Source organism: Phalacrocorax carbo, chromosome 12 (genome assembly GCF_963921805.1).
Source record: "Phalacrocorax carbo chromosome 12, bPhaCar2.1, whole genome shotgun sequence".
NCBI classification, from domain to species: Eukaryota; Metazoa; Chordata; class Aves; order Suliformes; family Phalacrocoracidae; genus Phalacrocorax; species Phalacrocorax carbo.
The window spans coordinates 4,393,658-4,420,739 of NC_087524.1; the positions used below are offsets into that span (position 1 = coordinate 4,393,658).

Below are 27,082 nucleotides of genomic sequence, written 5' to 3' on the forward strand. Positions count from 1 at the left end.
AAGCAGAAATAAACTAAGGAGAAAATACCCATCGCTGCAACGGCCTTTTGCCAACACAAGCGGGAATAACATGGTATTTCTGCGCCGCAGTTGTTCACAGAGCGGCAGACCTTGCTGCCTGGGAGATGCAAGCTCCGCGGCTGACACGCTGTGCCCGTGTACCACCCGAGCGCTGACGTTCTCCTGACCCGGTGCCCGAAGAGCGGGAGAAGAAAGGGTCATTTTCCTCATGGACCGGTAACGTTGTGCTCTGGTCACGAAGGGATCCCCCAGGGCGGGGAGGCACCTGCCAGGGGAAGGGCGGGAAAGGGGCAGCGGTGCTCCCCGGCCGCTCCCGCTACGCCCGGGTAGGAGCCGGAGCGAGCAAACCCATCTCCCCGGTGGGGAAAGGCGACCAGGTGAGCAGCGGGGAGAGGGCCCCGAGGCGAGGCCCGCCCTCACCGTTCGCTACCGCCGGCAGCGGCGGCGGCACTGGCGCCTTCTCCCCGCCGAGGCCGCGCGCGGCCGCCGCGTCCCCTCAGCGCCGGCAGAAAACACCCGTTACGTAACGCCGCCGGGGGGGGTAAGCGCGGGAGAGCGGAGCCGCGGCGGACAACTCCGCCACTCTCCGCTCGGCCACGTCCTTCCCTCCCTCTCCCACCCCGTCAGAGAGGGGGGAGACAACACTCTTGCGGTCGCTGAGCCAAGCCTCTCGAAGCTAACCGGCCGCTCCCGCGGCGGCCCCGCTGCCGGCCTCCGGTAAGGGCAGAGAGCGGGGAGCGGCTCAGCCCCAGCCTCGTCGCCTCAATGCGCATGAGCGGCGGCGGGGGGGGGGGTGCACATGCTCCACCCGCCCGCCCCCCCGCCGGAGCGTCGAGCATGCGCAGAGGCGGCGGCCGGGCGGTGTCTGAGGGAGGGCGGTTGGCGGCGGGCGCTGGCGGAGCCGGTGGGGCGGGCGATGCGGCCCGTTCCCCGCCGCGGCGCAGCCCGGGCGGGGGCTCTAGCGGTGGCCGAGCGACGCCGGTGACGGCCGCGGGGCCGGGCTGTCAGCGCCCGAGCCGGGCTGTGCCCCAGTTTGTGTCCAATCAGAGAGTGAAGTGCGTGCACCGAGCGGGGCGGCAATGCGTAAACAAGCCCTGGGAAACTCCTCCGCCCCCCCCCCCCCGCCCCGCTCTCCGCTCCCGCCCGCTCCCCGCGCCGCCCCGCAGCCTCCCCCGCCGCCCGCCAACAACTCCGGCGAGGCGCGCGCTCCCGCCGCCCAACCGCCTCAATCGCCCTCCCCTCCCCCCCGCCGCCCGCCCGCCCGCCCAGCCGGCGCCGCCCGCGCTGCCACACGCACCCCACTCCCGCACACGCCCGCGGATGCCCGCGGCCTCCGGAGGGGGAAGGTAAGGGGCCCGGCGGGCGGGGTGTGGGTGCGTGCGGGGTGTGTGCGTGTGTGTGTGCGGGGGGGGGGGGGGGATCATGTGTCATAACAAGTTGTTGAACGTGACATTGCTCTTGAGCCGCGCTGCGGCGGCGGCGGGGAGCGGGGCCGCCCGGGGCAGGGGCCGCCGAGTAACTTTCTCCTCAGAATTGCCGCTGAGGAGGGATCCGGCGGCGGCGCTGGCTGCCGGCGGGGACGTCGGAGCGCGCCCGGGGGAGGCCGGTGCCGCTGGCGATGCCGGTGGCTTCCTGAGGGGGACGAGCGCTTCGCCTCAGCGGCTGCGGGAGCCGCTTCCACCCCTGCGAGGATTTTTCTAGCAAGGCGCCCGGGCGGCCAGTTAGCGAGGGGTGGGTTCTGGTCCAGAGCATCCGTTCCCGCGGGTAATTATCCCTGGCTAATGCTCCGTGGCAGTTTGGCTCGCTCCCGTCGTGAGCGCCTTGGCGTATTATATAAGATGTCACGGGAGGAGGAGAGGCACAAGTCCCCGCGTGGCGGGGGGGGACGCGGACGGGGACAGCGGCCCGCCCTGCCCTCCCCGCAGCAGGCACGGGAGCGGCCCCGGCCCGCAGCGGCGGCCCGGGCACGGCGGGCAGCTCACCGCCGGCGAACGGCGGCGGCTCGCCGTGCACGTGGGTTGGGTGTGTTTGCCTGCGAGCACAAACGTAACCTGTCCTGGTTCCTCTCCGCGTTCGATTTCTTCTTCTCTCTCTCTCTCAAAAAAACCCCAAACATCTGAGCATAACAAAGTTTAAGAACTTGATTTTTTTGTTTGTTTGTTTCCTTTATGTGCATGTTTAGTATGTTAACGTGATCTGGAGACGATTGAATGAATCATCAGTTCCATGGAATAAAAGCAAGTGAATCATCTCCCATACGCACACACAACTGCGAGGGAGCGTAGTTGTTACTGTAGATAGTGAAAGGTTAGTGTTGGTTTCTGATACGCAATGGGATGTAAGAATTATAGACAGTGCTCAAAAACCCACCAGGTTTCCTGGGGCTAGCTTGTGAACTGTGAAAGTTTTGCAACACTCAATTGCAGTTTTTCTGGCTCAGTGGTTGAATGGTAACCTCTTTCTGTATCAACTTGCCACCCTTTATTTTAGCCAGATTCTCAAAAGGGGCATGTTAGTGGTAAGATTTAAGTAACTATTATTCAAATTGTATTAATGTAAAATAAAATTTGAACACCAGCCCCACCCACCCCAAATGATATCACACTATGTCCATACCCTGAAGCTAGAAACGGATCCCAGATGCTTTTAATCTGGGATTTGTTTTGCTTAGTTTTGTTAAGCAAAAATAGTTAGTCTCTGTAAGAGTAAAAATATATAAATACATATTTGGAAAACAAATTAAGCCAGTTTATTTAATAAACAAGTTAGAGTTATACCTACATAGTCTTCTGTTCCTGATCCCTTACCTGTTCCTCTTTTAAATGGGATTGAGGCTGGGTGCTGTATACAGGTCTTCTTTCAACTCCGACTTGGTTCCAAAGTAGAATTTCCATCCTCCATGTGTTCTTGACACGTCTACCTCCCTGCACAGAGGCAGAACTATGCATGTTTCAAGATTAATTCCTCTTTTTTTTTCTCACTGTACCTGCCACTGTCAAGAAATGAAGTCACTGTTGACAGCAGGGGGGTTGTGCTTTACACATACAAGCACTTGGTTTTACAGTATAAAAGGAGGTGAAAATCTTTGCATGTCTTACTGGTAAACCATTCTGTCTCCTTTGGCATCAGGTATCCTTTATCTTGCTGCCTATGTTTTGTACCTCTAGTCATTCTCCAAACAGGAATGGAGGAATAAATCAGTCATGGAAATTTGTTGGGTATTTGTTGCTGTTGGGGAGAAAGGACATGTTACCATTTTTGTTTGTCTAGAACTGATTGCACTGGCACTTCAAAACCAGTTTTATAGCATTAATTACAGGATTGGAGCAGCTAAGTGTGGGAAAACTGTATTCAAGTTCATTGTGGCTTTTAACACCTCGCTGTCAGAAGATTCTGAAGGTAACCAAGTTAAGACTGTAGGTGACTGAGATTCTCTTAGTTTCAGTATGTTGGGTGATCAAGTTCACAAACAGGAAAAAAAATACTCTTTTATTTGTGCATTTAAATCAACAGTCAAATAGCATTCACCCTTTTTTATTTGATTTCCGTACAAAGAAGACAGAAGCATGTGGTGTGCATGGCATTCTATGCACCCAGACCTCAGCTGAAAGAAGTAAAGCAAATAATACTGAAAGTGGACTCGCCACTCTGCTACAGCCGTTTTCCCCTTCTCTAGATGTGCTCTAGACTTCAAAGTAGAAGTGAAAAATTCTAGGTTTTGCTTTTAAGTGTGCAGAATGTACAAAATAAAGTGAGATAAAATGGATTGGTTGAAGGTTGCCTCTGTGCAGCTGCATTTGTAGGATTGATAAGCAGATTACTGTAGGATGCACAGCAGAACTTTGAGAACAGCGGAGGGCAACACAGATAAAAGTGGAGTGTCTGAACTTAGTATCTTGTTTTTTGCTGTGTTGGCATACGTAGGCTTTGTTCTTAGCATGATAAATTCATGAATATATATCAATCTTACACTGCCTTTTATCAAAAAGAAAAAAAAGTGAAGTTATAATGTTTGTTTGAAATGAATAGTACTTTGCTGAAAAAATAATTCAAGCTATCACCTGCTTTGCAGATTCTGTGCTCTGAAAGTCTGGTGCCAACAGCACCTTCATATGTCCTTCCAGCTGTCTCAACTGGAAATGAATGGTGAACATCCCACTAGGAAAAAAAAAAAAGTAGTCTTTCCTTTTCACAGTTTTTGCTTTAAAGACCTTTTCTAGACAGCTGCAGCAGTCCCAAGCAAAGTTTTGAACTATTCCTGTAGGAACACATACTGCTGGTGTTGAAAAAGAGAATCCTTTCTTCAACTGTTGAAAACTTTGCACCAAGTGCACATTGGCCTGGGAGTCATTTGCTCCCCAAATCCTCGGTTAAAAACATTTGTTGTAGTTCCCTGGGAATAAGTTTAATTTCTATGACTAGTTTCAATATTTAAAATATTAAGAAAATAGAAAAAGTTGCTATCAGGGCGTATCATTTTTTCTCGAGTTGTAGCTAAGAGTCTGTTCTTCAATGTTGGTGGAGAGTGCTTTAGACATTTCCTACTATGAAGCTTATTTCCCTCATTAGTGTGTTTTTCTCTTTATATTTTTCCAGTAAATATTGTGCCATGAAAAGTAACAGCTTGACAGACTGACAGACTGAAGCCATAACGAGCAGGGCAGGTGTAGCACTGGCAGCAAGCTCCACCATGCTATGGCAGGACTGTGTATATCTCGCTGCCTGTGTGCGTGTGGGAAATACCAGTGTTGCTGTATCTTAATTATTGCTTATAAAAGAAAATTTGTCCGCTGCCAAATGTAGGGCACTTCTGGAATGAAAGCTGCGTAGTGTTACTTGAGCACTATGGTCTCAGCAGCTGTCACTGTTAGTTCTTGTGAAACAAATAATTTTGTCTGGTTACCTGAAGATGAAACCATTTATCCCATTATCAGTAGTTGAATTAATGCATCTCTCGGCAGTTTTCCTAACATCTAGCCAAACTGTTCATTTGCTACTGTGCCTTGGTCATTTCTTTCCTGTTATGGAATAATTTTCTTCCTTTGTTCTATATGCATTTTGAGGTTTGGCTGAAATTTAAAAAATAGCCTGCTAATTTGCCATAATAATCCTACTTTCATAGAAGACCTACCTAGGAAAAGACGAGAAGGCTTACTTTCTCAGAATAGGTTAAAGATGAGTGTAAAAGTTATTGGGAGGATCTTCATTTCCCTGAGACACTGTTGTATTACTGACAGATGCATCACAAAGAGGGGGGCACCTTGAAGCTGTTGCAGTCTGTTGTGGGTCAAGAACTGCTTTCCCACATTGCATCTTCACTGGCAGTTGAGTTTGCGCTAGTTGTTTTAGTGTGTACCACATGGGCGTTGAGCAATGACTGCTGAAGGTATCCACGCTGCAAATGGGGTGCCTTTGGTGACCCCTTGTGCACAGCGTCAGTATTGGCTCTTCCACAAGGAGGAAAACCACTTTGTAATCATACCACTTCTACTCAAAGCAAATTCTTATCAAAAAGAACCCTTCCTACACACTAAATCACTAATGGAGATGTACCAAGAAATAGCGTTGGGACCTAAATGGTGAAGCTGTGGTTCTTTCCTGATTCATGGCTATGATTCATTCTATGCATATTATTGATGGCAGCATTACAAAATTGTTTTCTGACAAAGATACATTGTTTCTGGCATCTTTCTGGCAGTTATCTGCTTCCTCAGAAAAATCTGTGGCTCTGTGCTTATGGATAGCCAACAGCTGAATCAGTGAGTACAATCTGATACCAGCAGGGAGGGTCGTAATTTGTAATTGCCACAGAATTGCTTGCATCCAGTCTATTACTCTCATCTTACAAACTCCACCCTGCACGCTTGTGTAGCTCACCTGTTACAGCTTAGGTATTGTGCGATGAGCTCTTGGGGAACACTTGTCATTCACTCTGTATTTTGTAAAATTTGCAGCACTTTAGTATCCTGGCTGATCTGGCTTCCGGTCTCTATGGAAATAAGTAATAAATAGTAGCTTTCATTTCGGATGTTTTTGTCTGAATCCTTACTGTATTTCCATCCCAGTGCAAACTAAAACCCAAATAATTCTTCCGCAGTTTTAATAGAACATTTGTCCAAAGGCCAACACTATAAGTAAAATATGACTCCAAATAGACAACAGTATGAATGAAGAGGACTAACAAATCTAAATTCACTTCTTTGTGACTCATGTGAAGCTCCAGTGAGGGAGACCATGAATACCACCAAGAGCAAAATTAAGACCTAAGAAAAATAAGACTTCAATTTTGTTTTAACATAGTTCAGCAGGAAAAAATCTCACAGGAATTCTCAAAGGTAATGAACTTCTGTAAGGGACAGATTGGTTGCCATTTTCATAGCCCCTTCTGGTCCTTCTTTAAAAAAATAAATTGTGATCATCTTGTGTAGCCAAAACACCCTGTGGTACCCTGAGCAGAGGTTTGTTCAGTTGTGGACTAGGAATCATGCGGGTCTTTTTGTGCCTGAGCTATCCTGGTTCCTTCACAGAGGCGAGGACTTAGAGACCACTTAAACGGATTATAGACAGATGAAATTGCTCCAGTTGACTTCTTCCATGAGGAACCAAATGCTGTAGTTGTAACTTAATGACAGAGAGGCAATTTATATTGACCTTGTAATTACAAGGGTGATTTCACATTGGCACTGTATCAGGGTATCGGAAATATATGGATTTTTAATGTAGTGTTACCTGGTACATTTATTAATTTCTCTTTGCAGTGGTCTCCAAAAGTACTAATGTTCGTCGATTACCTTTTCAGGACTAATGTAATTGTTCTGTAGCAGTTTCAGCCAGTACTAATTAATTCCATGTTACCAAAAAACCCTAAGAAAGTACCCAACTTAGTTTATAACAACCGTGAACTCATAATTGTATGATCATATAGATGACTTTATTACTTTTTATGAGACAATAACATATATTTCCCGGTGGCTGCAGCTAACAATCTAATTTATAGAAGTAGAATATCTGAGATTTCTCTTTAGAACATTTCCGTTCTTTCTGTTTTATAACAGAACATTGTAATATGCATTAATGTTTGCATTTTTTAAAAGAAATTCTACCATCATGTAAGAAATCAAAGCATTTTAACATGTATTCTTATAGATGGTGTGGATGTATGAGAACACACTGGTGAATTCATATGTTTTCATCTGCCCACAGACATTTCAATTTTGTTTTCAGTCATTTTTAAATGGGGATAATTTATATAAATAAACTTTAAAAAAAACCCTAATAAGACAAGAACATAGACTCTACATGTAGTCTGCCCTAGTTGTTTTGTAGCTTTCACTCAGCATCCTAACCCATGAAAAAGTTCCTGTTAGAGAAGCGTCTCAATTTCTAGTCTTGGCATTCTCCTAATCGCTGCATTTTTCATAGTCTGTGAATTTGTGATGCAGAAAGGAAGTACCTGCAGGTTGAAATTACTTGTATGGTCATAATTCCTATTTTAGCTTTGTCAGTACAGTGATAGCACTTACTGGCCTTGATCAATAGCAGGGCTTGATTCACAAAAGCCGCTCTCCAAGACCTAACACTGAGTCTCCTTAGCAGTTGCTGATGTAAAAATACAATGTAAAACTGATGGCATGACTTATAACAAGATGTTAATTTCCTGAATTGGAAGCTCTACATAGAAGAAAAAAACACTGGCGTTCCCTTCAACAGCAGAAGACTTTGCAGTGTGCCTGCTAGTTCTGCTTCTTCTTTTTAATGATACTGTTAAAATATTATTGCCTTACTAACTTAATTTGGATTGGAAAGTCTTTATTATAGTATTCCGATATGTGTTCAAAGTCCCCAAAAGAGAAATGATCACTTTTCTTCGGGATGTAAAATGTGCCAGGATTATCTGTTTACGTAGATTTCTTAAATAGTGTTTTTCAGATTACTTTTTGCATTGTGTTACATCTATTAAAATCTATGTGCACTAACAAAGCACATTAACATAATAGAATCCAAAAATTAAATATTCTGAAGATAGATTTCAGTGCTAGTTACTACTGATAAGATCTGACAGATTAAATTCTCTGCCACAAAAAAAGTAGCTGATCTTGAGATAAAAGTCTTGAGTGATCTTAGAGAAGCATCACCATTAATTAAAGCAAGTGCAATTATATTTATTTCCTCCCTCAAGAAGAAGAATGGAATATGTAAAAAACCAGGCTCTTTATTAACTTCATAATACAGTTCCTTTTTCAGATGGAAGATCAGCACTTAAATAACCAATGTGTGGATTGAATGAAGTTAAAGATGTTTCTTTCTTTCATGGTTTTATAAAATTGTTATTTACTTTTTTGAGAGAATCATCAGTACTAGCTGCAGAGACAAAAGATCCTTTATATGTTATAAATGATATTTTGACTAAGTACTTTTGGTTGATTCTGGCTGTAGAATTTCCCTGCATACAAAGTGATTTTGAAGAGCTGCTTAATCAAACTGATATTTTTCAGCTTTCTGTCTTAACTCTTTTGATACATAAAGTTTCATGCTTTCATCCCAAGTACGTATTTACTAAAATTTGCAAGCATTTTGTGTGGACAGTGATCACAGAATGCAAGTGGATTTATTTGAAATAATGTACTCAGTGACGGTGCCTCACACAGGGAAGTGTTTAAAATCTACTATTGATGTGTAACGTTTGTGTATTCCTTGCTGAAAATTTAGAACGTAAATTTGCCTGGGATTAGCCTACAATTCAAAATCTCCATTAATTGCAGAGGAGCTTTTCCAGTGATTTCAGTGTGAAGCTGGATGAAACCAGTGACAAACTTGTAACAGAGGAGCTTTTTTATAACACCTGGCTTCTTAAGGTATAATAGCTCTTATTACATCAGCTAATACAACAGGGAAAGCCACATAAACTCTTGGGCATACAAGCCGTCTTCAGGTCTCAAACAATAGCAGCAGGATGCTGTTTCAGAAGACATTCATAGGCACTGCTATTGAACAAGGGAAGTGCTGGTACTATCCCTTACGCTGGCTGAGCCCTGGCAGTCATTGAACCCCCAAATAAATTAGGTTTAACTAACCTAGCAAGAAATTAAGAAGAACAAGTTTTCTGCTGGGCTAGTGCGTTAAATGGACTTGCAGATGGATCAACAAGCTCCAGAGTGATGCTACCCTTTTTTGGTACAACTGGTCCATTAGATCAGCTCTGCTGTTCAGTTAATTGTAGATTTAGGGCAAGTCGAGAGTAGTTGCTTTGAGTTACTTTAATTGTGGCAATCAGATAGTTTATTTGAGGGAAAACTGTAGTTACCACCTGTAAAATGAAGGGGATGTTGTGAGGTAGTGCTCCATCATGGCCAGAAAGAAAAATGGGTCATTAACACCAGAACACTGAAGGATTTAGCTGGAGTGTCATCATGTGCTAGAGGCAGTATCTCCAGTAAGTCTATCATTTTTCATACCTAGAAGATGTATTAATCCTCATTTCCAGGTTTGACTTGCTGATCAGGACTGAGAAATGAGAGGTGGAACTTCCTGATGAAAAATGTTCATATGGAATTCATTCTGGCACCTAGAGGTCTTGCTAATATGTGTGTAATTACTTTGACAGAAGGATGGTATGAATAGAACAGTATATGTTTAGAAAGCAGTTCTTCAATGTTTATTTAAGGTAATCTCTGGTCTTCTTTTGTTGGATACTTGCTAGGCTTCTGGACATCAGTTGCTGGAGCAAGTTTGATGTTCTCTGGTTCTGGACTACTAGGTACAGACTTGTCACCTGACTTCTTTCTTGGCAGTGGAGAACAAGCCCTAATTCCCCCATCTAGCTGTCCTATACCTAGTTTTCTCAAGCATGTCTGATATATAAAGAATATTTGTAAATATCTGCCAAACATTGGGCCTTTGGATTTACAATTCCCATCTTTTGTGGGGGTGGATAATATGATAACATTGACAGGTAGTGTGCTGACTGTAAATAAATTTCCTATATTTCCTACCAGTTATGATAGTTACTTACCATATCATTTTTACTGTATGTTTTCAAAGGAAGTGTCTTGGGTCTCACAAATCCAAGGTAAAATCCATAAAAATACAAATATTTTAGAACTTTAGCCTTAGCTGATGAAAACTGCTGTAACTTAAACTTTGGTTCATCCATTTGACTTCATGCCAATATTGAATATGCCCTTAGATAGAGGAAAGCCTAACAACAAGTACTGCTTGTACTTAACATAGTTATCATAGAACTTACCTTGAATTGCTTATAAAATTGTAAATTATTAAATAAGTCCGAGAACAAGATTAGGGAAAAGTAATTTTGTCCAGTTAAACAAATTTTTGTAACCTTTTCATTAAGCCAGGCCTTCAAATTTGGCTTAATCGTTGTCCTTGTATTAATGTATTTTTTCCTGTTTTTGGCAAAATAGAACTGTGTTTGATCTAAGTATAAGCTTTGAAAAAAAAAAAATCTAAGTTTATATATGTTCTTAGAAGAGGTTGGTGAGAGTTTGGCAGTGAGATTTTCCAAAGACAGCATCTGCAGCCAAGTAGTTGAGTAGAACTTTCCCTGTTACTGTTCCTCCTTGACTCCCAATGTGCACTCCAACACAAGTATTAAAAAGGAGGAGATTAGCTCTGCTTTGACTGTTAGAGGCACAGACATCGTAATGGAGAAAGAAGAAATGACCACTCTGCAGAGGAGCGAGAATTGCAAGCGGCTTTTGTTTGCAAGTATGAGAGGGTAGAAGTAGTTAGAAAACCATTAGGAGGGTCTAGGCACAGGGAAATGTGCAGATGGATGTTGAGTGATCTGGAAGGGTCCCCTGCACAGGGGAGGGTAGAGGGCCCAAAACCGCTAGAGAGCATACTTCCTAAGCCTCTTCTTTCCTCTGCTGTCAGCAAATAGCAGAGAGAGAGAACAAAGGCAAAGAACATCTCTTCCCTTCAGTGCTTGCTGGTTTGGTATTGATTCTGTTTATTCATACGCAAGGTCTGTTTGACGGGTGCAGAAGTCAAGCTGCTGACAACTCACACTGCACAGAGTCATACTGACTCTGCAGTAGAATCCCTGTATTTTGGCATGGTTAATTATAAAAATTACACTGTTCTAATACAGCTATTTTAAGGCTAAAGGAATAAAATGTTAGGATATTTATTATTTTAGGCTGTTGGTGTGAACATCATTTATACACTGTAGTGCTCTTCAATTCTGTTCTTAAAAGGTTTTCTCGCCAGCACCCCCTTATCCACTGCACAGTTGTAAAGTGTTTGGGGGTTTATCAGTAGGATTTGTCTGCAGTACGGTGTAGAATGGGTGCAGAGAAATGCAGGAAGACAAAGAATGGTCTCAGCTTAGGGAAGTTGAATGCTGCCTTAGAGGACTAGTTTCTGCCCATCTTGGATGCTAAATGACTATTTTATGCTGGGTGGGTAATATAGGTCAGGGATTCACAGGTGTCCATTCATGTTTTAACATTTGTGAGATACATATAGCCAAATTTGCTGATGTTCTGACATCACCAGTACAGCTAAAATCATGTGAGATTGAGCTGTTTACTGTTAAGAGTCCCAAGCGTCCTGAAAAATTGAACCTTAAAACTTACATCAGGTGTATGGAACTAAAGAGTGCTTGGGACGGTTTGGACCTAGACTTCTGTGTCTCCTGTTTCTGTATCTAAATTACAGCTAGCAGTGTTGTTTTGTTGAATAGGTTGTGGAGAAGATTTCTTTTTTTACTATTTGGGGAACACTGAAATACTAGAGGAATGAGTGGGTATGCATGTGTGTGATATCAAACACATGGGAGTAAAATAATAAAAAAAAAGCATAACTACCTTTTGTACTAGGTTGTTCGGTAGGAAATACACATTCATACTATTAAAACTGATGTTACAGGTTATGTGTGCAAAGGCACAGTTTTTTTTCTTCAACTCTTTTGGAGTCTAATTTTTACTGAAGTTATACTAATCTCATAAGGCTCCATCTAGATCTTGAGTTCTGTTGAGTTTGGTTTCATGGAGATGTATGAGGCATTGGTTTTGCCTAAAAGTTGTGTACTTAGACAAAGGAATGTAATAGACAAATTGGGTTCAGGGAGAGACACCCCTCATACAGGTATATTTTTCTGTAACGTACTTGGGTGTGCTGGTTGGAGGTACAAAGGTGCTATTTTATTCCTTAAACTAAATATGCATTGGGGCACATCTATGTGATTTTAAGCAGATGTAAGCACCTGCTGCCTGGGCTTGAAGGAACTGGGAAAATATCTGCCTATGGTTAGTGTAGTATCAAGACAGAGTATATTAGCTGTGGCTCAGTGCCATGGTAACACCAGAATATGGTTTCTAGTCAGCTTACAACACAGACATATCTGAGTGCTAGTAGACCCAGCTTGCAACTTTTCTTGTCATTAAAACAAACAAGATTCATTAAAAATACTTTATTAAAACAAACAAACTGGTTTTTAGGAAGCTGTGACAGTGATCTTATGGATGAGTTTTGAATATGGTATTTGCAGGAGACAGGCAGAGTTTAGGAAAGTACTTGTGTGACTGTAGATTAATAGAGAGAAGCCCACAGTACTTAAACCTGGACAATGCAGAACCTTCTCTTCTGTTATACCTCAGTGTGTGCAATGTTACTGATCTTGCTTATTGGCGTGGGTGAGATTTACCTTGTTCACAGCAATAAACCTACGCATTCATTGAAAGTGCCAGTTGACAGTTAAATGCTGATTCCTGTGCTTTTCTACCAGTAAGAAAAGCACAAACATTGCTGAGCATCCTGTATTGATAGATATCTCAGGAGCTTGTGCTGCAGGAGATCTTTGTAGGTCAGAGTAGATCAGACAGCTTAGTGTGGTATTGCTCTAAAAGTGAGTGGTAAAACATTGGCATTAATGATTGTGACTATTCAGTCAAATATCTGACAGGAGTGTTACATGAAGTGTTACATTGCATCCCATATGTTCATTTAGCTGCTAAACTATAGTAACTTCTATTTTTAATTGCTCATTTCTATGTATCTTGTGGGCTGTATAGGTTTTTAAATAGTGGCTAAAACCCTGATACTCCATCGTTGCTCATTTTGTCATGTTATCATGAGCAACACTCACTTGGAAGTCACCAGCTCTGCATGCATCAGTCCCTGGACCTATACCAAATACAGGGAAGCAGTGATTCCCATATAAGCTATATAGCTAAACAGGGCAGGGAAGTCCAACTGCTGACTGTGCAGTTGCTGCTCTTGTCTCTCCATGTACCAAAATTAATCAGTGTGGTATACCCAGAAACACAGTATAGAGCAGGAGCTTCAGAACTTTTTTGAGTGCTACTGACATAGAAAGAAAACTGTGATAAAACATTTGCTGTAGCAGCTTGTACTTTTTTTTTTTTTTTTTGGCCATGCACTGATGCAGGAGGTGTTTAGTCTGTATTCCTTCTATAGAGGAAAGGCAGTAGATCAGATCTTTGCAGGATACCAGTTTGAAGTACCTTCATAGTTGGGAGGTCCCTGCAGGAGTGAACTGCATTGCAATTACCTGCACAAGAGACTACTGGGCTTAACAACTAAGTGTCTTCTTCAAAGCTGTTTTCCCGTGAGCAAGTAGGTGCTAAATATTTTCAGTTTGGGGGAGCTGGAGTTGCTGTCTGTGTAAACATATGGTTGCAGTCCTCTGGTTTTTAGGTCTTATTCTCATGCTTTTTTCTGCAAACCTTCTGTTTCTGAGTTATCAAGGTTTCATATTCAGGGATTCATTTTTTCATTATCTCTCTTTTTTTTTTTTTCTTTGCATGTTCTGCTTATCTCACAAGCACAAGGAACTGATCGAAACTCCAAGTACAAGATACATTTCAGACTGAGAAGAAACTTGTGTACACTGAAAAGAAATCACAGAAGGATTGTGGAGAAGAATCTACAGTACAAATTCTGGTATGAAATTCTAAATATTTTCCTTGGAATTAAGGTCACTGTCTGCTCTGGAGGACAAACCTCACTTAGTATAAAGTATAGCATGTAGAACAGTTCCACTGAATCTGTGCTGGCTGGGCAAAGATTAATTCTTACTAGAAAAACTGTTCAAATGGGTTCAGACTTGCATAGTTCCTACTCTGTTGAACATAGTATCCACTAAGATATTTTTCATGCTTTATCAAAACATTGGAGTGTCTTATATGTAAGAAAACTTGTTTGTATGAAAACTAACCACAAAGTCAGGACACCTTTCTTTTGCTAGATTTTTTTTGCTAATATTAAAAATGCTTTGAGTATGATTTTTTCCTCCTTAAGCTATCAGAAGGAAAACCATATGTAAATACTCCTGAGATGCATTCTTCCATCTCCACAACATGAAGTCAAAAGGCAGTTAATTTTCTTAATACTGAAGATGGTGAAATCTTCCATGCATTTAAATAACGCTGTATCAGTATTCACATAGAGAATACCTTGGTCTGTTTCTGACTCCATATTTCCATGGAAGGCACTGGCAAGCATTCCTGCTAATTTAAGAGGCCACAATTTGAATCCTTTATACTTACTGTGGAAATTCTGAATTTAGACCCATGAATTTGCGTGAAGCAGGAAAAAAAGAGGTCTTTCCCTTGAAATCAGATTATGTTTAAAACCCAAGAAAACTTATTTACATTTAGAAAACCTTAATTGCTCTTTTCTTTTCACTTCCATAGCATTACACCTGTATTTTTTGACTAGCAGTTATTTCCAGAGTTTGGCTATGTAAAAGCTCATCAGGCCAAAACCAGGTATACTTGCATTGCAAGTTGTCTGGCTGGAATCAGTAACTTAATCCTAGAGAAATGGCTTGATGATTTTTAGTCTTATGTAGGTGGACTTACTGGTACAATTTCAAAAGCTTTCTCTTTGTAAGCGCAAGACACAAGACTGGAAGGTTGCCATGTATGTTTTCTAGGCCCATATCCTAGGTGCTGTTGTATAAAAACACCCATTTAGTGCCCACTGAACTTAAATTCAAGTTATGATCTCACTGTTGCTAAGTGCCGACTTCAGCTGGTATAAAATGCTGCAGCTAGAAGCTTGTTAGTTCTATGTTCAGGGCACCCAGAAGAAAGGACAGGGAGCAGAGAGAGGAGAAACTCTTACAAAAGTAGTTTAACTAGATGACACAAAACCTTGAATAAGGACCAGTGCATCAGCAGAAATGAAATGGACATGTAATCTGGCTATATTCCGAAGGTAATATAATAATGATTTCCCTACAATAGACATTTGATTCAAATGTTAGACTAGAGTACAGCTTAACTGTGAATCAAAAAAAGCATCACAAAGGAGATGGAAGCCAAGGATGCATATAGGGGGGCTGGGCATTCACATCCTACCCACTCTTTCCTTGCTTGGAACTGCAAGGAAGTATGCATGCAGTATTTAGGTGTTCATAAGGGAAACAGCAGAAAAAAAAAATCATGGGAGTAATTCTAAAATTATGTATTCCATAAAAATGTAATTAAGCTCCCTGGCATTAAGATGAGTTCAAATACAAGTCTTGTACACTTCCATAGGCATATTCCAGATCTCTCAAAGGTCTGAGATAATAAAGTAGAAGAATAGGATAAATAGCAAAAGAGAAATCACTGTGTAGAAACTATTTGTAGGTTCTATTTACAGAGTGCCTTATTCTTCCCTTACAAAGCACAGACTTCTAAAAGAGTTTTGAAGGGTCATGGTATAATCAGCTGCCAGTGTCAAGGGGAGACAAAAGAATGAGGGTAGTCTTGGATGAATGGGCATGGGGAATATCAAGCAGTTGTCAAATTACATTGCTTCTGTGGTTGTTAATGCTGTGATCACTACTCAAATACTGAACTTGCTTCTGGCAATTGCACTTCAAGGAGGATGCAGAAAAATTGAAAAGGGTATATAGAAGAACTAAAAGAATGATACAGGACTTGGGACACATGCTTTATCATGAAAGACTGGAGGCACAGCTTAGCAAAAGTAAAGCTAAGGTGGCACTTCCAGCCAGTAATCGAGTCATCCCTTAATATTATGTTTGGTAAACTACATGGAAACATCTGAGATAAAATAACTGATATTCAAAACCAGATTGTTCAGTCTTGCAGATTAAAAGAAAATCAAGTGACTGTAGCTTAGCAAATGAGGTAATAAAAACCAGACTAATTCAGATTACAATTAAGGTGTGGGTTTTTTGTTTGTTTGTTTGTATTTGTTTTTTGGTTTGGTTTGTGTTTTTTTTTTTTTCTAATTGGAACTGCTAATGATTGTGGTAGATGCCTCAGTACTGGTAATCTTGAAAATAAAGGATGATGATTTAGTCAAAGTAGTCTGTTGAACTTCAGGTAGGTATTAATACAAGTAAGTCCTATGGTTTGTGGGTTTTTTAATGCATCTCAGACTAGATGATCACAGTGGTCTTTTTTGACTTAATATGTATTACAGTAAAGGTTGTGCAGTGAGTCTTTACTGTAACATTTGGGTGTTTAATTATACACAGCCCTGGCAGAGTATGTTCTTTGTGCCATTACCTGAAGTCCTCCAGAATTCAGATTGCTAATTCAAGAAAAGCAGAACAGGGGGACATGTGTATCAGAAAGGCAGTAGGATGCTATTAGACAGATGAGATGATTTCAAGAAAAGCATATCTAGTGTGGTTTGTCAGTACCTTATAAAGGCATGACAGGCTCCCTTCTAAAATACCTGGCTATTTAAATTTTAAATGACTGTTTAACTTCCTTTGTGGTGGGCAGCATTCAAAAAGTATATGGAAAGTAAATATACAGCTAACCCTGCAGCTTTGCAAAAGATAGCCCTTGGATACAAGGGAGAGCTATGTACTGTATTTGCATAACATGTTGGACTCAAAGTAAGCTAGATATCTGCTTGGCCATTTGGTTTTCTGTAAAAATATTGCTCCCATACTGTTCTCTATTTGTTCTGTATTAAACCCTTCTCCATTTATATTTTTATGTTCTTTAAAAATAAACGTAGAAAAGATTTGTTGTTTTAACAACTGATAAAAGCAAACTAGCTAAGGTGCAGAATGGTCCAAGATCAGCGTTCCAGAAGAGTTCTTTCTGAAAGAAGAAAGCCAGACTTGAGTGAATGTCTCATATTTATTTTGCAAATAATAAGGTTAGAGAAAATAAATATTGTGTGGAAGAGTATGCCCTAGCTTCCCTAAGGTAACAGAAGGATGTATGTTGTATAAGTAGAACTGACAGATGCTTAGGAATCCTAAGAAGTCAGGATTCCTGTCTTTCAGGCTTCTTCTCATTTTGGGAGGTTTTTGAATACCACTGCTAGAAAATAAATATTTTTTATAATTAATAAACATCCTTGTTAATAAGCGCATTCTTTAAGTCATCTTTGTGCTATATTCCAGTGGTGCGCAAGAAAGAGCTTTGCCTCAGATGCACAGTAATCTTTAAGTCCCTGTAAGAGATACTCAGTTTGCTATAATAAGTAGATTACACTAGCTCTGCAGTACACCTCAGTGTTCATACGTGTGACAGTGATGCAGTCTGAGTCAAAAGCCACAGGTTCAAACCCCCCTAAAGTCAACAGGGAAGATTGCTTGCGACGACTTCTAACTTACAGCCGGTACATGTTGGTTTCTATTTTACCCATAAAATGTCTGTATGAAAATCTACTGCTAAGAGGGTTGTTTTTTTTAAACTAATACAGCGTTTTTGTGCTCAGTGAGAGGACATTAAGAATACAATACAAATAGTGTTTGTATTGTACAATACAAATCGGTAATACAAATGGTGCTTTACTATGAATGCAGTGAAAGTAACAAGTGTCATGGAGATGGCACCCAAAAATGCTATCATTTGTATCTAGTATATTCACATTCTAAAAAAAAAAAATCAATATATTGATATAAATATCTAAGATTATGTCATTATTCTGTATGGCATATAAAAGAAACATCTTCCAGCAGTGTATTAAACAAGGTGTCTAACATCTGTCACATGCTTTTAAGACATCCTCGCCCCAAGGAGAGAAGCATGTGCAGTAAATGGCCATGTTGTGGTAGAGTTTTTGTGTTTCTTTTGGGGCAAGTATGCTGAAAGTGTTTATGTTGACAACACATAATCAATGTATAGTGTTACACAAAATTATTCTCGTCGAGCTGATCGACCTACAGGCAAACTGCAGGCTGAGCTGGATACTGCCTGGGTAAGTAGTTCATCTGGCACCCAGCCCGCTCCCACATTCTTTCCATCGCTCAGAGGCCTTGATCATGTCATACAATGCACATCTGTATCTGACCATGGAGAAATAGGACAGCATACATCTGGTTTTAACACAAATACAGGCTTAGTCATATCACAAGTGTGCATAAACCCTCAATACCTACTCACACATCACTGGACAACACAACAGAAAGGTTGGATGTTACTAATTTTGTCAATTATGTTATTTTTGTGGGTTAACCCTGGTAGGCAGCTAAGCACCACAAGCTACTCACTCACTCACTCACTCACTCACTCACTCACTCACTCACTCACTCACTCACTCACTCACTCACCCCCCGATCCCCCGAGGGACAGGGGAAGAGTAAAGGAGGAGTAAAAGCAAGAAAACTTGGGGGTCAAGATAAAAAAAAAATATTGTTTAATAAGTAAAGGATAAGTGGAAGATGAGAAAAAGAAAACAAGTGAGGCAAAGGCGATCACGCTCCATCTCTCACAGGCAGACTAATCTCCAGCCAGCTCCCAAGCAAAAGACATCTAACCTCCCTAAACCCCTCTCTTTTCCCTTTTTATGGCAGGGCATGACATTACATGGCATGGAATATGTCTTTGGATAGTTTAGGTCATCTGCATGTCCTTTCCCAACCTGTTGCAAACCCCACAGTCTTCCTTGCGGTAGGTAGTGAGAAAGAGAGAAGGCCTTGGTGCTGTGCAAACACTGTTCAGCAATAGCTAGAACATTAGCATGTTATCAGCATTGTTTTGGTCACAAATCTAAAACACAGCACCTGTGAAGAAAGTTAACTCTATCCTAGCCAGGCAGGCTAGGATATAGGATACAGGCTACAGTTATTTAGCAGAATGATCTAGGAAGTGTTTGAGGCTTAAACTATAAAAAGGTAATAGATAGCATCTGATTAACATAATATTTATCAGGAAGGAAGACGACAGTCTTTTATAGGCATCCTTTTATAGGCAAAAGCATTAGTGCTTTTGAACACATCTTGTAGTTCTCGTGGTGGGGGAGATGATGAATATTTCTGACTCAGACTGAGAAGGGAATCCACGCATCGAAGATATTCAAGGTACATATCTAAGCAGTGTGTCCCACTGAAGTTGCTCAAGACTTGAATAAATTGAAAAATAAGAATTTAGGTTTGTCTTGGACACAGATTTGTACTTAGGTCAGTACATGTTCTGTTTCATTCCTTTTACTGCAGAAAACAGACTACTTATACAGTCGTGTGCATTGCGTAATGCTCAACTTTTTCAAACGAGAGTGTTTATTTTCTCGTGGAGGAGTCTTTTGGATGTTTTGCCTAAATGTCTTATGTTTCCACCTACTCCTGTCTAACATAATGCGTTCCTTTTATAGAGAAATGAGATCTGAAAGATCATATTTGACATTAGTCTCTAGTGAAACTGAAATTTTTGCTGGAATCTACTGAGACTTTTGCAGGTTTACTAGCAGTGCTGTTTTGGGAGTAGAGCAAAAAGGTTGCTGTTATTTTTGTTGACATGGAGTCTGTAGGGATGTAATCAGTCTAGCATTCCTCAGGTGAGCAGTTTTCTTTCCATAACAATGTTTGACTATTGTGTGAAAACCTTATTCTCTCCTCATCTCTGCTCACATGTCATTAGTGAAATGAGTTACTGATTCCACTGTGAAGTAAAGAGGTTGCTCGAATGCTTATAAAGTATGGAAGTACTTTAGGCAGAGTAGAAGGTACTTACAGTGTCCAACCGTCCTGGGTTTGGGAGGTGTGAGGAAGGGACTAGAAAAAAAAAAGAAATTTGGCATTTTCATACAAGCAGTTTCTGCCTGTGCAGTGGTCATCACAACCTAAACCAAAGATAATGAAACATCCGTGGGATTATAATGCAATCTTTGTGGCTTCAAGACTAAGAGGTGTAATAGAGCAGTGGACCAGAGGGCTGCGTCAGTCCCCAGTAGTGCCCACATGCTTCCAGAGCATTTTTTTATTAGATAATGTAGTGCTGGAATTTTCTTGCATAGGAATGCTTACAGGAGTTAGAAGGAGTGACACTTTGTTCTCCCAGAGTTATCAATGCACTGTGGACACCAGTGATATCCTTTATTTGACATCCTCCCTTCTAGTTATTGGGAGATTGTGGTACTTGCGCATGTGTGGAATAAGAGTATAAGAGTATAAGAGTAGTACACTTCTAACCGTGCTGCAAAGAGTGCACTGATGGAGATGTTATCTTTAAACCTTGCTGCAGAACATGATACATGTGTGCACTTGAATCTGTAATAACATTCTTTTATTTGCAAACAAAAATACTTTCAGTTAATTACAAATATAAAGTGAGACAGTATTTCTGTTTCGGTGGCTGTTAATATTAACTGCTGCTTTGGAAATGAGCATAACTGTGCACTTTTATTTCCTTTTTAATAATGAATGTGTAGCTGTAAAACACTCTATCAGTACTAGATGTGTATTAACTAGCAACCTCTTCATCACAGCAGAGGTAAAAGTACATTTAATTACATCATAGAGACATAAAAATAACTTGTTTCAGGAAGTCATGGAGGTATTGTTTGGGATTAGGCTGTGTAAACAGCGATATTCGCATTCATGAGATGTTAGTTAATATGAAAAAGAAAGATGACTTGATGGGTCAGATTCTTTGTCATCTTAAGTGGTCATTTACTCTTGCTTAAAACTGAAGGCAAAAATGCAATTAAAACACAGTGTTCTGTTTCACTCCCATTTTGCAAGTCTATCAAATTATGTATCTAAATACACAGACACATACTATATAAGGTATGAAATTCTGAAGAATCCAGCCTTTTATCTTCAAATATTTTAGCTTGCAAAATATTATACTTGCCTGCATATGCTGAAAATTTGAGATTTACCTTTTAATTCCTTACTAATCCTGTTCTGAAACTAGCTGCAGGTATCTTGATTATTTTCAGGAGCTAGTATCAATAGCAACATGAGGCAGTATGTGGGTTAAGTGTTCAATATGGCTATTTTTTTCAAAATAAAATCTCTTACCTCAGAGTTCAGGTGTCTGGTTTAAATGCATGTCAGATATTCAGATGAATAATAATGGTGTGATTAACACATTGTATTGGAATTTGAGAGTTGGAAGTTTAATTCCTAGGCAGTCATGTCTCTCTCTGTGGCTGACATCAGAAATTTATTAGGAAACCAGTTAGACATATTTGACTCTGTGTAAAACAGGTTCAGAAATGCATCCTTTTCTTCACGCAGTTTAGATTGGAGACTCTTTAGACCAGATGGACTCTCAAAGGGTATGTTTCCACTGCAGCTGAAGGTGTATTAGCTGAATGGATATATTTGCACTAAGTGTAATCTAGCCAGCTTTGTTTAATAGCAACAAAAATAGTGTCAGGTGTTTCAGTAAATGGGACCAAGCTTGCCCTGGACCATTGTGCAGCTAGGTTATGCTGATATACATTTTATATGTTTGCTTCCATAATTGCTGGATTAAAGAGTAGATCTGCTTTTCCCTTTCAAAAAAAAAGTTTTATTTTGATCAGCTTTTGTTTTACTTCTCTACTAAATTCTGCAGTCAACCTTTAGTTTTTCTTCTGATTTATTCTCCTGTAGAAGCAAGCTTTTTCCATCCTCTGTCTTCCCTTGGCCCTCCCTGCCCAGTAATGCACAGATTCTTCCTTTACCCACAGAAGACCAGAAGGCATACTTCTGTGGCTGCTTTGCTCAACAAAGCTGTTTTGCTGGGGAATACTAGTTGACAGTTGCCCCAGAATTCCCAAGAAGTATGGTTTCCTTGGTGCTTTAAGAAAAGCAAGAAATAAACATAATTAAAGCTTGAGTCAATACAGATTTGCACAGATTTCCCTAGGGCTGGACAGGGGTAATACACAGCCCAGACCCTAAATGTAGTTACCTTCATTCTCATCCTGAACCACCTCTAACAGAGAGCCCATTTCCTGCATGAATTACCCACTTCTGAAATTACCTTCTCCTCTATGACAGTTGGGCTGTAGGTGTTCAAAAGCCAAGTAGTTCACTGAATATAAAACTTAGTTGATTGAGTAGAGTTCTGTACTATGGAAGAACTTATTCTGCTGTTGAGAATGTTGAGTTTTCCTCTTCAAGAAGAATTTAGACTCCTCTCACATAAGTAACATGGAGTAACACCTCTACCCCAAAGCTATGATATTTTGAAAACACAGTAATTTTTCTGGAAGCTAACAGGTAAATTCGTTCATCAGATTTTGAGTTAAAATTTGGTGCCTCCAAGAAATGTAGCAACCTGTAGAAGGGACAAGAGAAAGGGAAAAACCTGAATGAACAGCAAGAAGAGGGAAGTTGGGGCATGCAAAGCAGCTGCTGTTAACCCAGTTTACCAGGACTCTGTATTTTGCTGTTATGCACTGTTCCAGGAAGCTTACTATAATGGTAAGTCTGTCCTTAAATTTTTTAGCATGCACAGTCGCTTCTTCATAATTTAACGTTTTTAGGCATGTCATGGAGCAAATGGGAATGGACACAGAGCTGCCGTGTAATATAATGGTACTGAAAAATTGCTGAGTATTCTGTCCCATCACCAGGTCATTAATGATGGCGTTAAGCAGTACTGGCCCCACTATCAACCCTTGGGGTACTCCAATAGTGACTGAAGTCCAGCTGGACTTCATGTTGCTGATCATAACCTTTTGAGACTGACAGTTCAGCCAGCTTTCAGTCCACCTCATTGTCTGTTTGTCTAGTCCAGCCCCTTTGTTCAGAGCAGGGTCAACTAGACAAACGGCCAAGGATGGAGACTCCACAGCCTTGCCAAGCAAACAATTCCAGTGTTTGTCTACCCTTAGAGTAGATTTTTGTTCCTTATGTTTAAATGGGATTTCCCATGTTTCAATTTGTGTCCGCTGCCTCTTGTCCTGTCACTGGACAATATTGCACAGTCTCTTGCTCTGTCTTATTTACTTCCTCCATGAGGTATTTATACACACTGATGAGAACCCCCCTGAGCAATGCTAAACAACCTCAGTTCTCTCAGCCTCTTCTCATATAACAGATGCTCCAATCCCTTAATCATCTTAGTGGCTCTTCAAGCACTTTGTATGATAAAATCGTAAACAGAGGGAGAAAATTATGTGGTAGAGTAGCAGTTACTTTTCACTTTTTATTGTCAATATTTGCATCTTGTCTGATTAATGTTACTGTATTCTGTGCCTTTGAAGAAGAGACACCAAAGAAGTAGGGATCTTCACCATCTTTTGTCTATGCTAAATAACTAACTTACAGTATTCTTGTAAGTGGTTACAAGTTTATTATTCTTTGGCTACTAAGTATCATTTAAATTGGCTCCTGTTTACATCACTTCCAGTGGTTTGGACAGTAACATCACTGAGAGGTCATGTTCATAATGAGGGTGTTTGCTCTAAAATTAATAATATTGACCTTGTTACTAAGTAAAAATCATGTTTCTAGAGATTTGGACAGGTGGTCCTAGACTCCAGACAAACTACGGAGCTACTTTTTCCTTCAAAAAAGTGACTGTCTGTAATCTTTCTACAGCAAAATAGTATACTTCCATTTCTCTTCTTTATAACAATCCTTGTTATGTGGTTTTGTCAGCACCACATTAACTGTACCAAAAAATTGTAGTTTTCAGGAATATTATTGAGTCTCTCTGTATTAAAATCCATTAGTTTGTCCTTAGTGAATGAGGGACCCTAACATAAAACAGGGTTATTAGGAAGCAGTTTCAATACCTCACCTTAGGGGTTTCCAACTGTTCTTGCATTTTTTCACTATTCACAGATCTTTTTTTAAAAAAACAACAACAAAAAAAAAACACCAAAAACCCAAACAGGGTTTGCTTCACTGGTACAAATGTGGAGACCAACACATGCAATGAAGAAATTTGTACAATAGATGTAAAATATATCGTATAAAAGTGTAAATGATTTTGCTAAGTTGCTACTTAGTGGAAGACATAGCCTCGAAATATATATTTTAGTTCCTGACTGATGGAGGGTTATGATGGCACCAATGTTTCTGACAAGTTTAAAAGACACAAGGATAAAACACTAGACAGCATTCCAGATTTCTCAGCAGGAAAATGTAAATCTCCTTAATCTTATTCCTACTGAGCTGTGGCAACTAAAGTCTTGTATTTAAATGTGAATTATTAAAGACAGTGTGATGATGATAGGAGCAGACTGTGTGTTATATGTATCGACAAGTTCTCGTAAGCCAAATACCTTGCAAAAATTAACATTCCCATCTATGCATTTGTGATAAAGGGAGATCATTTTAAGAGTATTATGCCTTTTATTCTTAAAAGCCTACCAAGGATATTAGGTTAGGATGTGGGGTGAGATTTGCCATGTAAACTGATAGGTGAAACCTTCTAGCTTTTAAGCATATAGAATCTAAACTTATCACAGTACCAAAGAAAACAGTCACATCTAAAAAACCTCAGCAAAGTGTATACAGGTTGTAATAATGTAGAAAGGTCAGATATTGTATGGTATCTTTAGCACAGTTTATCATTTACTTCAGAAAAATATTCTTGAAATGTATTTAACAGGCAGCTCAGTTCATTACCAGTTGTGAAAAATTTTTAAAGTGAAGAGGTTTTGGGTTTGGTTTGGTTTTGGTTTGGGGTTTTTTTTTAATGTGTTGATACTGTAAAAAAAATAGGCAGCTGGCAACCTAAGGTTGAGGTATTGTATCTGAGATAAATCTCATCCCTTAGAATGTCATAGTGTTTGACTGTGACTGTAGGATTTGGAACCCTTGCAATACAGATTAGAAATAGCAGCAAGGTGTGAGACAATAGTAAAGAATGATACATTCTCTCTCTGATTTTATACACCTTTATAAAATCTGAGGAGGTGACTCTTACATACACATGTACACTGCTGCACGGACTTGCATACTAAGCCTGACGCAAGTGAATAGTCACCCACTTGAATGAGCTAGACTGTAGACTTGCATGGACTATGGACATGCATAGTGAAGCATGAATGGTAGTATTGATAGAATCAGGACCTAAATATGAAATATAAACATACTTCACTTGCTATTTAAGTACAGATACCCCTGCAGGAGAATCTAGTCAATTTAGCAAGAATGTGATTCTTGCTAAATGACAGCTTTTTGAAGAGGAAATAAAGATCTGTTTTTCTAAATATAAAGCAAGAATCTTAATGGGATGATCCAATTTGTGCATTTGTCAGACCTTTTCAGTAAGTGCCATTAGATATTTAAGGACCAAAACAGACATTACTTTGTTTTATTCAAAAAAGCTGCATCTCTAGGAGGGCTTTGCCTCTACTAGTATGCTTAAGAACAGATTCTTGGACTCAAAAGCATGTAATCTCCTGAAGAATTGCCTGCATTTCATACCATCGTTTTCTTCCTACAGAATTTTCTAGCAAAGTAGTCCATGATCCTGTCTAGTTGATGAGACTGGACAAGTTAGTAATGTGAGAATGAACTTCTGCAGACAGTACAGCTTTTTAAAAGCAGGACTCTATATTCTTTGTATTCTGGGAAGAACTCAGCCCTACTCTGTCCACAGCCTGAAAAAAGAGAGTCCCAACTACCATAGCCTACTCAGCTAAAAGCCATGTGATCACATTAGCACCGTGCTGAAGCCAGACTTCCAAGCATTACAAAAAGGAAGCTCAAGATGCAAGGAGGGTAAACATAGTCTCACAGGTTTTGGCTGATTTTGTGCTCAATCTGATTAAATGCACATCAACCTCTAGAATATGCTGTTTACATGCAGGCAGAGTCTGGGGGCCATGATTTTGTAATTGGAAAAAAAAGAGTTCAAATTTTTTTTGCATGCTTGAGAATCATTTTATACATCTTTTCTTTAGAAAACTCAGTGATGATAATGTCAGGCACCATTTATGCAAACTTTTCTGATTTACTGCAGTCATGGGATTAAAGTTGGGGAACCAGCACTGTCAACTTCCTAGGCTAATGTGACTGCAGAGCTGGGATATGATGCCAAGTTACAGGCTGAAGAGTGATTGTTCACTTGAGAATAGCTTCTGGCTAGAATCCTGAGCTTGTCTCTCCCTAAAAATGGTGTATTATTCAAATGAAGAATCAATTAAAAGTGTCAGTTTTGCTTAATATTTTCCATTTGTATATTGGATAAAAATTATTAATATTTCACGATAATGCTTTCAGTAAAATGTTATTTGGAGTGACTCTCATTCATTAATGTGAACTTTTACAAATGTCCAAAATACGTAAAGCACTTCTCATTTTTGCTTATTCTTAGGGAAAGGCAGAGATAATGTCTTTTATCTAACTCAGTAGGCCAAATTCAGCTGTGACTATGATCGTATGATTGAATGGACTGGATCACATGGAACATGCTGCTGCACAGAGTTTGACTCTATGTATATGCTAACTTGCTGTCATAAAAGATCATGTAAGGATGTGAAGTTAAGGTTGGTTCATCCAGGAAAAAAAAATTCTCTATTTATTTTGCAATTTAAAAATGACATTCACAAGTCTCTGTATTAGGTTTCCTCCAGTGAAGCCTACCGTTTTAACTGGCAGTCAAAGGGACGGTTCCCATGAACGAGAGCCTTCCCATGCAGTTCAAATGAAATGGAGTCCACCCAACATTGTGTTATTGAGTTAAAGGTTTTATTCTGGAGAGAGCTAGAAACAGAACTCCTGTTGAAAATCAACTGTAGTAGGGTAGTTAACTCCCTAAGACATTGTGAACATCATTAATTTGTCTTGTAAAAGATGAGGCAATTTGATTGCTACTTTTCTATTTCCTTTCAAGCCTCTTTCTTTGCTGGTTCTGCCATCATAAGGAGCATGAGTAGATTTTGTGAGGATTGCTTTTGCTGAGCTTATTGGAGTTTT

At 40.3% G+C, this 27,082-nt stretch overlaps 1 protein-coding gene across 3 annotated transcripts in view; it reads left to right on the top strand.

Annotated features, from left to right (window-relative positions):
• The first annotated feature begins 870 nt into the window (after positions 1-870).
• The window catches only part of PCGF5 (polycomb group ring finger 5), a 72,541-nt gene continuing 46,329 nt past the window's right edge, over positions 871-27,082 (top strand). The window contains exons 1-3 of one of the 3 annotated variants that reach the window (XM_064463785.1): positions 871-1,367; positions 2,204-2,328; positions 13,830-13,947. The gene's annotated coding sequence lies outside the window, so the exon portion shown is untranslated. The remainder of the gene's footprint in view (positions 1,368-2,203; positions 2,329-13,829; positions 13,948-27,082) is intronic. The other 2 variants (XM_064463783.1, XM_064463786.1) reach the window with 2 other exon arrangements.